This window comes from Oratosquilla oratoria, chromosome 6 (assembly GCF_046742065.1).
Source record: "Oratosquilla oratoria isolate Oo_2021 chromosome 6, ASM4674206v1, whole genome shotgun sequence".
In the NCBI taxonomy this organism is placed as follows: Eukaryota; Metazoa; Arthropoda; class Malacostraca; order Stomatopoda; family Squillidae; genus Oratosquilla; species Oratosquilla oratoria.
In genome coordinates, this window is record NC_134782.1 from 50266252 (window position 1) to 50278434 (window position 12183).

At 40.7% G+C, this 12183-nt stretch overlaps 1 protein-coding gene across 1 annotated transcript in view; it reads left to right on the top strand.

Annotated features, from left to right (window-relative positions):
• Window positions 1–10840, top strand: part of LOC143026481 (innexin shaking-B-like) — a 315539-nt gene extending 304699 nt beyond the window's left edge. The window contains exon 3 of the mRNA XM_076186939.1: window positions 6675–10840. The gene's annotated coding sequence lies outside the window, so the exon portion shown is untranslated. The remainder of the gene's footprint in view (window positions 1–6674) is intronic.
• Window positions 10841–12183: the final 1343 nt, after the last annotated feature.

A 12183-nucleotide genomic window follows, 5' to 3' on the forward strand; every position in this document is an offset into this window, starting at 1 on the left:
ACTGTGATTCAGCTGCAGTCCCAGACACTTCTCGAGGCTGCTTAGTGAGCCTGGCACGATTTGGGGCGACATTATCACGCAGAGACTGTATTACACATAATCTACCTCGGGTAGACATTTGTTTGTATGGGCACTTCCGAGGTCCAGAGTCATCGCTACTTCCATCACTTTCACCATTGCTACCCCCACCACAATCACTGCTACCACCAACACCACCACCAACACCACCACCACCTCAACTATTATCACCAATTCCATCATAACGTCCGCTTTCATATTCACAATTGCTACTACCATTTCCACCACCACTCCCGTTATTGACAAAGAGAGAGGGAGAAAGATAATATAAATACTTACGTATACATACATACGTACTATTTTGAAAACATGCGTAAATACATACATACATACACATAAACATACATAAATGCTATACATACATAAACTAGTATACAGTACACATGCACTCATAAATATATACATACATACATACATACACACATACATACATACACACGTACATACATATATGTGCACGTGCTAGCACATTTACACCTGCCTACAAGTGTTCTATTGTGCCCTCTGCCGGGCCGACCTATATGGAGTCAGCCCCCCCCCCCCCCTTCGCCGACGCCTTCGCTCCACTCTGCCTCTATGGCGTAATGAGATTATTCAAACTTTTGCAAAATGTATGGGGCATAAATTTAATCAAGTTTGCCTTGGTTGGATACGTTAGGAGAAGAGTAAGAGAAGGAGGGAGGGAGTGGGTATAGTGGTGAGTGATAGAGAATGCAATGCAGGAGAGAGAGAGAGAGAGAGAGAGAGAGAGAGAGAGAGAGAGAGAGAGAGAGAGAGAGAGAGAGAGAGAGAGAGAGAGAGAGGGAGGGAGAGAGAGAGGTGAAGGGAGGAGGACAGAGAGAGAGAGGTGAAGGGAGGAGGACAGAGAGAGAGAGGTGAAGGGAGGAGGACAGAGAGAGAGAGGTGAAGGGAGGACAAAGATAGAGAGAGGGGGGAGAGAAGGTAATGAGAGGGAGAGAAATATCAAAAGTTATGAGGGAGAGAGAGAGAGGGTTAGTGCATAGATTCAAATGATTCAAGGGAAGGTGATGGACAGAAATTTAGATTGTAAGATTGAAAGAAAAATCATTATAGATGAGAGAGAGAGAGGGGGGGAGGGAATGAGAGGGAGAGAAATAGAGAAAGAGAGAGGGGGGAAAGGAATGAGAGGTAGAGCAATAGAGAGAGAGAGAGAGAGAGAGAGGTAGAGCAATAGAGAGAGAGAGAGAGAGAGAGGAGAAAGAGAGAGAGAGAAAGATAAAAAGAATATGAGGGAAGATAGGAGAGAGAGAGAGAGAGAGAGAGAGAGAGAGAGAGAGAGAGAAAGACAGAGAGAGAGAGAGAGAGAAAGAGAGAGAGAGAGAGAGCAAGACAGAGAGAGAGAGAGAGAGAGAGAGAGAGAGAGAGAAAGCAAGAGAGAGAGAAAGCAAGACAGAGAGAAAGAGAGAGGGGTAGGGGCACGTAAGTTACAGATGTTTTTGAAGGAAGAAAAAAAAACTAAATACAGATGTTATGAGGTCTTCTGCTCATAGAACCTCGAAATATCTTCAAAAACATCAAATAAAGAGGGGCAGAAGAGGATGAAATATCCGACCTCGTCACCACAGACTCTCCCCTGAAGATTTATGAAGAGAGAAGGTGTAATTGGAGTGAATGGGAAGAGAGGAAGTAAAGAGAATGGGAGGGAGGGAACGAGGAAGAGAGATGAAAGAAATTAATGGGAGGTATCAGATTTCATAAAAAAAAATTAGGAGGGTTAGAGGGTTGGGGAAGTAGAAGTGGAAGATATCCATATTGAAATAAAACCGAACAAAGAGGAGGATAAGAGGTCAAAGAGGCTCAAAAGAGAGTCATAAATATATTCAAAATCCTTCTTTTCTATTTCCTCTTTCTCTCTTTTTCTCTTTTTCCGAGTCATTAGTCAAACATTAGCAGGATCCGGCACCCTATTCCAGCGGCGACTAAGACCTAACTGAGGCCATTTTCATGTAAATGACGTAGTTGATAAACTTATGGTTCATTAAGGCTCTCTCGATAGCCCTTGGTGACCCTGTGTCTATAAAGACCAGCTAAGTCACCTACGGTACCATCTGGCTGGACTTTGGCACCAGCTACTTTCTATCGATCTCATATTCCCTTAACCCCCAACACATCATCTATCCTAGCCACTTTGATATTTCTACCGATACTAATCGCAAACTTGATAGAGATGGGATGATATTTTTTTTTCAACAAGTCTGATCAGAGTCCAGATACTACTCGAAGTTTCCGATTACGATACGAGTCCGATTCCGATACCTGTAATGGTTATAATTCATTATTATTTTCAGTCCTTCCAGTTGGTTTGGGAAACAAATTCTTCCTCAATTCTTCATTTTCTTTCCCATTCTTTAATGGCTCACCTTCAATCACCAGTTGGCCCAATCATCCATTTATTTCTCCTTCCTCTCTCTATATCTATCTTTCATTCTCTTTCTCTCTCCCCTTTCTCTCTGTCTCTCTCGCACCTCTCTAAGATGCTACTTTCACTCCTAATAGATTATTTTTGGTCTTTACTTGTCTGCCAACGTTTCCTCGAGATGTTTTGTGCGAATAACTCCTGTTTTACTTCCTAAGTAAGCCCTGTCTTGTGTCTCCAAAGACATCTTGTGTCTCCAAAGACATCTTGTGTCTCCAAAGACGTCTTGTGTCTCCAAAGACATCTTGTGTCTCCAAAGACATCTTGTGTCTCCAAAGACATCTTGTGTCTCCAAAGACATCTCCCGGACTGTCTCCTAGGGCGCCTTCCGGAACATTCTCTCCATGAGGTGCCTCCACAAAGTACCTTCATTACCTTTTAATGAGGTTTATCGTAAGGTCAGAAATAACGAGAATGTCACTGAGGTTTGCGTCGCAGTGAAGATGCCGCCGGCAGGATTTCTGCGACCGCATACTGTGCTTGTGTATCCGTCATCTTCGTCTTCCCTTTTCTCTTCCTCCTCCCTGTTCTTCCTTCCTGTTCTTCCTCTTGTCCTCCTCCTCGTCGTCCTCATCTTCGCACTCTTCTCGTCCTCCCTCTCGTCTTTCCCCTAACTCTCCACTTCTGGTACCTCCTCTTCCTCCTCGATCTCTTACTTCTTTCCACCTCGTCTTCCTCCTCGTCTTCCTCCTCTTCTTCCTCTTGTCCTCCTCCTCGTCCTCCTCGTCGTCCTCATCTTCGCACTCTTCTCGTCCTCCCTGTCGTCTTTCCCCTAACCCTCCACTTCCGGTACCTCCTCTTCCTCCTCCTCGATCTCTTACTTCTTTCCACCTCGTCTTCCTCCTCTTTTTACCCTTCCTTCATTTCATCACTCTAATCCTTATCCCTATTCTCTTCCTCATCCTCGCGTCCCCATTCTTCCTCCTTATTCTTCTCCTCCGTTTCCTCCTCGGCCTAATCTTACGCCTCCTTCTCCTTCCTCTTCTTCTGCTCCTCCTCCACCCCACCTCTCTTCCTCTCACTCTCATACCCTCCTTTTCCTCTTAACCACACTTCTTATGTCACTTCTATTCCTCCAGTTCCTCCTCCTCCACCTCCACTCAGTCCTTCTCCTTCTCCCACTGTTGGCCCTACTCCTACTTTAGCTCGTATCACACTCTCGTACTCCTACTCATAATCCTACTCCTACTCTTTATTTCCACTGTTTGCCCTACTCCCACGTCTACTACTCTCGTGCTCCTGCAAGTACAGTACGAGGTCACAGTAGGTCACAGTAGGAAAGTCGTTTTCAGTCTAAGAAGGGAGCACTTCTCACCCAGAATGTCTTCTTTCATCTGACTTTGTGTGTTCCCCGAACTGCCTCACCATCCCAATTTTTTTTTAACACTGAGGTCCTTAGGTAGCCGTTACTCTTGATGAATGGCGGTGTTAGCCCGTATACTGTTGGTATTCCCGCTTTCTTCGAGTTTTTCAATTTCCGTTTTCTGTCTTTCCCGTTTTCTCTCATCAACGAGACTATTCTTTGGTCGTTCCTCAATTTGTACCTCTTTCTGTGTGTTTGGATTCCTCCGGATTGGCTCTTTTATCATATGACATCTGCTCCGCCAAATTCTCGTTCCGTTTCTTTCTCCTTTCTTTCGCTTTAATTTGTTTTATTTGTTGTTTTCGTTTTTATTTTATTTTTCCTTTCTTTTCTTATCTTTTTTATTTTATTTTATTTTATTTTCACTTCTTTTTATTTCTTATACTTTTTCTTATCAAAGCCGCCCCATATGCCACCATGGATTTTTACTTTAGCCCCATCAATTTCGTCTCAGTCCCATCTTCATCATTATTTTCATCATCAATATTATTTTCATTATCATCATTACCATCACCATCATCACCACCATCATCATCATTATTTTCATCATCATTACCATCACCATCATTATTTTCATTAGAATCGCTATCATTACCATCATCATCACCATCATTATTTTCATTATCACCATCATTATTTTCACCATCATTACCATCATCACCACCATCATTATTTTCATTACCATCACCACCATCATTATTTTCATCACCAACACCAGCGACACGGTAACCTCCATTTGCACAATCTTGTCTACACAGTCCCCTTTATCTCGTTCTGAAGCCCTGGTCTGCGTTCTCCTCTCGTTTTATGTCCCTTTCCTCTTCCCTAACCTATCTCCGCCACCCTTTCTCCTTCCCTTTCCCTTCCCAGTTACCTAATCCCCGTCCCCTCTCCTTCACCTTTCCCTTCCCAGTTATCTAATCCCCACCCCCTTTCCCTTCCCAGTTACCTAATCCCCACCCCCTTTCCTTCCCAGTTACCTAATCCCCACCCCCTTTCCTTCCCTTTACCTTCCCAGTTACCTAATCCCCACCCCCTCTCCTCCACCTTTCCCTTCCCAGTTACCTAATCCCCACCCCCTTTCCTTTACCTTCACAGTTACCTAATCCCCAACCCCTTTCCTTCCCTTTACCTTCCCAGTTACCTAATCCCCACCCCCTTTCCTTCCCAGTTACCTAATCCCCACCCCCTTTTCTCCACCTTTCCCTTCCCAGTTACCTAATCCCCGTCCCCTCTCCTCCACCTTTCCCCTACTCCCCATCATACGTTTCTTCCTCCCTACAAGAAGCGACGGATGTAGCCGGGGCTTTTACCCGGTTAAGCTCGAGGTGCCCTCTTGTTCCGACAACAAAAGTGGGGAACTCTTGTTCCTGAAGGCAGGAACAAAGATCAGACGCCCTTGTACGGGCTAGTTCTCAGGAAGGATAGGTGTTCCTCGTACCAGAAGTTGGTTTGTTTGTTTATATTTTATCTTTAGCTGTTACTTATCAATCAGCTTAATTATCCGTTTGGTTGATTATTTATTTGCATACTCTATTTTTGTCTATTTATTAATCTATCTTTATTTATCCACTTATTTTATTTATTCCTTCATTCATTGATTTATTGTTTATTTATCCACTTATTCATTTATCAAAAAGATTACGTCTGCTATGTACATTCATATCTTTTTTATTTATTTATATAAATGAATGAATAAATACCCATGTCATCTCGTAGAACTCTTCAGTTGAATAAGATCACCCTGGTATTCAATCAACTGCCGTGCGGTAGCCCAGTGGATACCGTGTCGAACTCGCGAGCAAATGGTCGTGAGTTCGATTCCCGGGACCCGCTGCGGGCTTCGTGAGTTGGTTCCCGACAGCCCTGGCCAGGTCGGGAAGCCAGCGGCTTTGGGCAACTGGCAGGTCTTGTCCTACCACGGGTTTCTCACTTACCACTTCGTGGGGTTGGGATGGTGAGTTTATTCAATTAAACAAAATGTACAATCACATCGCCAGGCTAAAGGAAACAGGTCGAAAACAGTTCCAAACCCATCATGGTGAGGTCTACGAAACCGCCAAAGAGTTTGTGTACCGTTATATATAATTCATTGAACCAGATTATAGACATTACGATTCTCCCAGAACTGGACGCACAAGCCATGTTTTGCACGAGTACCGAATATGTACGTACACCATTTTTATTCTCTCTCTCTCTCTCTCTCTCTCTCTCTCTCTCTCTCCCTCTCTTTTTGCGACATCTGCATCGTAGTCGTTTTTGTGTGGAGGCTAAATATATAATCTATTTCCACCTGATATAAAAAAAAAACATGCTTAATTGTTTTCAATTCTGTAGGAGTTATGATACCTTTTCTCCCTCTTAGAAGAAAAATTGAATATGAGAAATAATATGACGTATATACAATAAGCATAATTATGAAGAAATACATATATATATGCTAATAAGAACACGGGTACGTGTGTTCACTTATGCAAAGTAGACCACTTGGAAAAAGAAACTAAGGAAGCAGAGCGCTTTCGTATATTACATCTTCAGTGCAAAAAGATGTAATATACGAAAGCTCTCTGCTTCGTTAGTTTCTTTTTCCAAGTGGTCTACTGTGTGTGTGTGTGTGTGTGTGTGTGTGTGTGTGTGTGTGTGTGTGTGTGTGTGTGTGTGTGTGTGTGTGTGTGTGTGTGTGTGTATGTATACATATGTACTAAGCATGTCTTTCTGTGTTTCTAGTTGTATGTGCATGTATATGTAAGTATTGCCATGGCTTACCTGGAATCTCATTGGAGTTTTCTTTTTCAGATTTATGTGACCCAGTCTTCGTAGTCGTCAAGGCCAAACTAGCCACAATACATCTCCGCATCTTCTATCGCTGCTCACACAACTACTGCTGCCAATATTACTACTACTACTACTACTGCTACTACTACTACTGCTGCTACCACTACTCCTACTACTACTGATGCTACTACTACTACTACTATTACTACTACTTCTCCCCCCATCATTGTTGCCGTCACTTCATCTACAATGACCACTGTTACTAAACCATCACTAATACTACTGTTTTCCCCATGACTATCACTGCTCTTTGTTGACTACCACTACGGCTGCTGACAGTTATGCAAGATGGTTTTGTCACACAACTGTCAACGACTACTTCCACCACCTCCACTTCTTGTCACACATCTAAAGACAAAAATTCCCCTTTTCTTTCTTCGGCCCCACACTTCCACCACTTTCAGAACAATGAAGACTTAGGGACTGTTACGCTACAACCGCTGCTCCTTTCTCTTTGTACTACGGAAGCCCCTCCTCTTCAACTGTTGTTATTAACTACGACTACAACTATGACTCTTAGTACTACTTCAAGTTATACTGTTATTACTACAACTAATCTTACTACCAACGCGGCTCGTAACTACAACAGCCGAGGCTTTCAAAGGCGCCAACTACTACAACAACTACCACAACAACAACAATAACAACCACACCATTCTACGAGCTTCCCTCCAAGAGTACTGTGGTGTTTAAAGTGACCAGGTGTTGTAGAAAGTGAATTTGTAATTATTAAGTGAAAGTGCAGAGAATCCTGATGGGGAATGGGTGACAAATGGAAGAAAGTGATTACTCTTGATAAGAAAAAATGTGCTTGGAAATGTAACCCATTTTTTAATTCCAGTGTAATTTTCCCTGTGTGAGGATCCGTCTATCTGCGCATCAATCTCGAAATATGTGTGAACAAGAAAATATGTGAGCGTCTGCACAAATTGAAATATTAACGCGTTAGTTCAAGATTTTATTCGCAAAAGAGAGAAATTATTACGAAAAAAAAAGGATGAACAATATCAGTGAGGACAAAAATCTGACAATTCTGAAAATGCACACGAATCCTGGAAGAAAAAAAAATCCTTCTACATGATTTAAGTAGGAAAAGAAACAGCTGTCGGTGGTTATGTGATGGATGCTTTTTATAGATCATAACTTAGCTGGCACCCGGCTACACCCCTTCCAGTTACCGGCAGTTCTGTTTGCCAGCACAACCAACCTCATCCCCAGCCAGTGCCGGCAAATTAAACACGTTAACTGCCGGCAATCAGGGAACGCGCGCATTCCGCCGGCGTCTTTTTCGAGAGGTAGTTGGTGCCAGGCACTGACCACTGGCATCTCGCTTCCGGTGCCTCACCGGCCTCGCCGGCAGACGCGCCCACTATATCATAGATCCCACCGACTTCGGAAGAAAGTGGCACAATAAGTGTGATGTCAGTAAATGATGGTTCCGATAACAGTTTCAGTTGTAGCTGGTGATTATTATGATAATGCTAACTGTACGGACGGATGATTTGATAGAATACATATTATATATATATATATATATATATATATGTATATATATAAAAGCATCCTCTAATAAATGAAGTCTCAAGGTGAACTAGTTACTACATGGAATGCGTACAAGCACAGTTTCCCCTTCCCCTATATAAATATATATAAATATATAAATAGCGATGTATATATATATATATACATACGGTTGATGTATATATATAGAAAGAGAGATGCAACATTCATGTTAACATATCGGCGATTTGCATAACTGGGCTCCGAAAGCATAAGAGAGAAAGTTACACAAGGATTCTTATTTTCAACGTATTACATTGTCGTGTATTATACCATTCATATTACTATTATTACTTCTACTACTATTGTACTACTATTGCTAGAGGTATTACTATTACTACTACAACGTAACAATCAAAGATACACGTCCATGATGGTAAACGGTTTAAAAAAAAAAAAAGATAAGAATGAGTAATAATTTCTTCGTGTAACTTCTGTCTACCTTCCTGAGTAATATTAACTGATATTATAAATAATAATCATCAGAGATGGGAAATTAGCGCTTCATATGCCGAGCCTTGTCAAGCAAAGGGCATTTATTTCGACAAAGGAAAATATGTGTATGTGTATATATATACAATATATATGTATATACATATGTATATTATGAGTGTATGTACAGTACATATACACTACAAATGTATGTATATATGTATATGCATATGTATATGGATATCATGTATGTACATATGCACTGTGTATGTATGTATATATGTATATGTATGCATATATATGTGAGTGGATGTGCTTGTGTCTTTATGATCGTCTGTGTGTAGTATGTATACATATATATACATATACAAAAATTGTTGACTAAGAAATTGAACAAATCCTTGGTCCTCATTATCCTTTTCGGCTACATTAGTCGACATTGTCCTTTGAATATTTATATATAATAATAAATTGTAGTCTTGCTCTCTTTCTAGTGTAGCGAGACATGATAACGATAACAATAATAATCTCCCTCTCGGTTAAAGCGTTTGGTTAGTTAGTTCGGAAGAAGGCGAAAGTGCGTTTTTATCTTAGACATTGTGGGTGGCCAAGTCGCCGTCTTCTGATACAGCTGTCGATGATGCAGCTGATCTTGTTCTCGACTATCGTCGTCCACGTTGTCGTCGTGGTCAGAGCGGGAGCAATCCAGGTCGTGGAGTTTTTGTCCGCGATGCGATATTGTACCTAAGTCTTTTTTTTTTCCACCATTTTTCCTTTTTTCTTTTTTCCGTTTTCGGTGATTCATATAGTGTCTTTGGAATGAACGCAGCTGATGATGATGGTGATGATGAGGCTGATGATGATGATTATGATGATGAATATGTCTATGCATTTGTATAAATTCTCTTTCCAGTTTTTTTGTTTCTGTCGGGTTTTTTGGTTGCACTTGATTTGTAGGTTGTTTGTTGGATTTTCGTTCACTAGTTTTTTCTTTTTTTGTGTAGAGGAGTTCATTTGTTTTTCCCATACACCGTTTTCTTTTCCGACAGCCAACCAGACCTGCGAAGTAAACGGCGTTCGAATCCAAGGAGAAGAAGGAATCAACAAAAAAACAAAAACAAAGTGGAAAAAAAGGAAGACTGTGAAGACAGAAAATTGTTCATTCCCAATCGAAAAAAGAAAGACGAAAAGTAAAGCATATGCGCTTTTTTTTAAAAGACAAAAGTGCAGCGAACATCCAAGAAAAACGAAAGAAAAAAAAAATGAACATTGTTTCATGTGATTCCAAACCCAGGGACTTGATTCTCCTTCTCCTTCTCCCTCTCCCACGAAAAAGTGGTAATATGATTACATAGATATAAATATAAGTATCTACATATGTACGAATAGAATAGAAAAATAATGTATGTATAAGAAAAAATCCAGAGTAACAATCCAACGAGCTATACGCCTATACTTGGTCTGTTTGGTTGCTAACTCTATAGAAACTTAATTGTATAGAAATAGAAAATAATCGGAGTGATTCTACATTTCCCCCCCACCCCCGTTTCTTTCCGTTCCTGTGGAATTCATTGGAGATTTGTCACATCTTGTAGAACTACAGAAATCTCTTAGAACTCCCATTTTATACATTGTAATCTTTATTGCTAATACGAAATGATCGTTTACGTTTGTAAATTCAAGTCATATTGCATGGTGATCTAAATACGAGAAAAGCAATAATTGTTTGTTATATAGAATTCTTCAATAATATTAATACCATCTATGCACTGCCACCCCTGTAAATGCACCATAATAAGAATAATGATACAGTTAATTTTAATACATTTTTCATCTCACCTGCTCTAATCTAGACCTTTGAAAGTAGTGTGAAGCGTTCACTATTGTTTGGATTTTTCTTTTAAGGTTGTTATTTTTATTGTTATTACTACTGCTGTTATCATTATCACGATAAGTTTTTGGCGATTGTGTTATTATGATTATCATTGCTACCATTATGATTATTACTATTATAATGATTAAAATCACTATTGTTATCATTATTGCAATCGGTATTATTTGTTGTTATGTAGAGCTATGAACATTATGATGTAATTATTATTGTTATCACTATTATCATGACATCTATTATTATAGTTATTTATTATTATTATCCTTATTATTATTGTTATTGAGATTTTGATAATTTTTATTATTGTCAATATTATGATTGTTATTATTCCTAAGGCTTGCAAATCCTGTTCATACCGCGTTCTTTAAGTTCTCCATTCTTGTTGCCTCTAACCTTGGAGGGTGATATAAATTACACTGTTATGGTGCTCGGGGCTCGAGGCTTATGGTCCCATCTCCTCCCCCTCCTCCTCCTCTTCCTCCTCCTTCTCCCCCTCCTCCTCCTCTCCTCCTCTTCCTCTTCCTCCTCCTAGTAATCCTAGCCCTGTTCCTCTTCTTGTTCCCCCCTCCTTCTCCTACTAATTTTGTACCTATTTTTTACTCCTATTCCTAATGCTACTCCTTCCTTTTCCTCTTCCTCCTCCTCCTCCTACTAATCCTAGTTCTTCTTAATCCCTCCTCCCAGTCCTACTCCTTTTGTTTCCATTCCTACACCTGTCCCTAATTCTACTCCTAACCTTACTCCTATTCCTACTCCTATTCCCATTCAAACTCCTACTCCAATTCCTACTATTTCTCCTGTTACTCCTACTCCAAGTCCTACTCCTACTACTCCTACTTCTACTCCTACTACTAATCCTAATCCTACTGCTAGTCCTACTCCTACTCCTTCTTCTATTCCTACTCCTACCCCTTCTTCTATTCCTACTCCTACTCCTCCTATTCCTGCTCCTATTCCTATCTCACTCCTACTCTTCTCCCACTACGACTTCCACTCCACCTCTCCTTCATACTCGTACTTCTTCACCTCAAATTCCGACTCCTCCTTTCCCCTGCCAACTCTTCCCTCTGATCTTGAACGTTCTCTCTTTCTCCCCCACCCAATATCAATATACTATGATCTTAACATCCTCAGCATTCCTCTCCTCCTCCTCCTCCTCCAGTCTGTCTTCCCTCCTCACCACCACACCCATAAAGTGCCCAATTCCCAAATACTTTTTTTTTTCTCATATACTGGACCTGGATTTCATAGAATGTCTTCAATCAGCTCAGGCCTTAAATCTGTGTAAGAATCAATTCCACTTCCCCCATCACCTCACTTTATTTCCTTGTCTGTATGTCTAGTTTACCTATTTATTTCTTTATCTTGGCCCTAACATTCCCCGCCTCCTCCACGTGACTTCTGGTTTATTTTACCCTTTGTAAAGAGTCCCTCTTTGTAAGTCTTTTCACAAAATTATTGAGAGGTACAGCAAATCCACATTCGCCGCTTTTCCTTTCTACAAGACCATATGAAATCTTTGTTCCGACCATTTTCACCTCAAAAATATTTGCGGACAATTGACGATTTGAAACCTTGAAATCACCA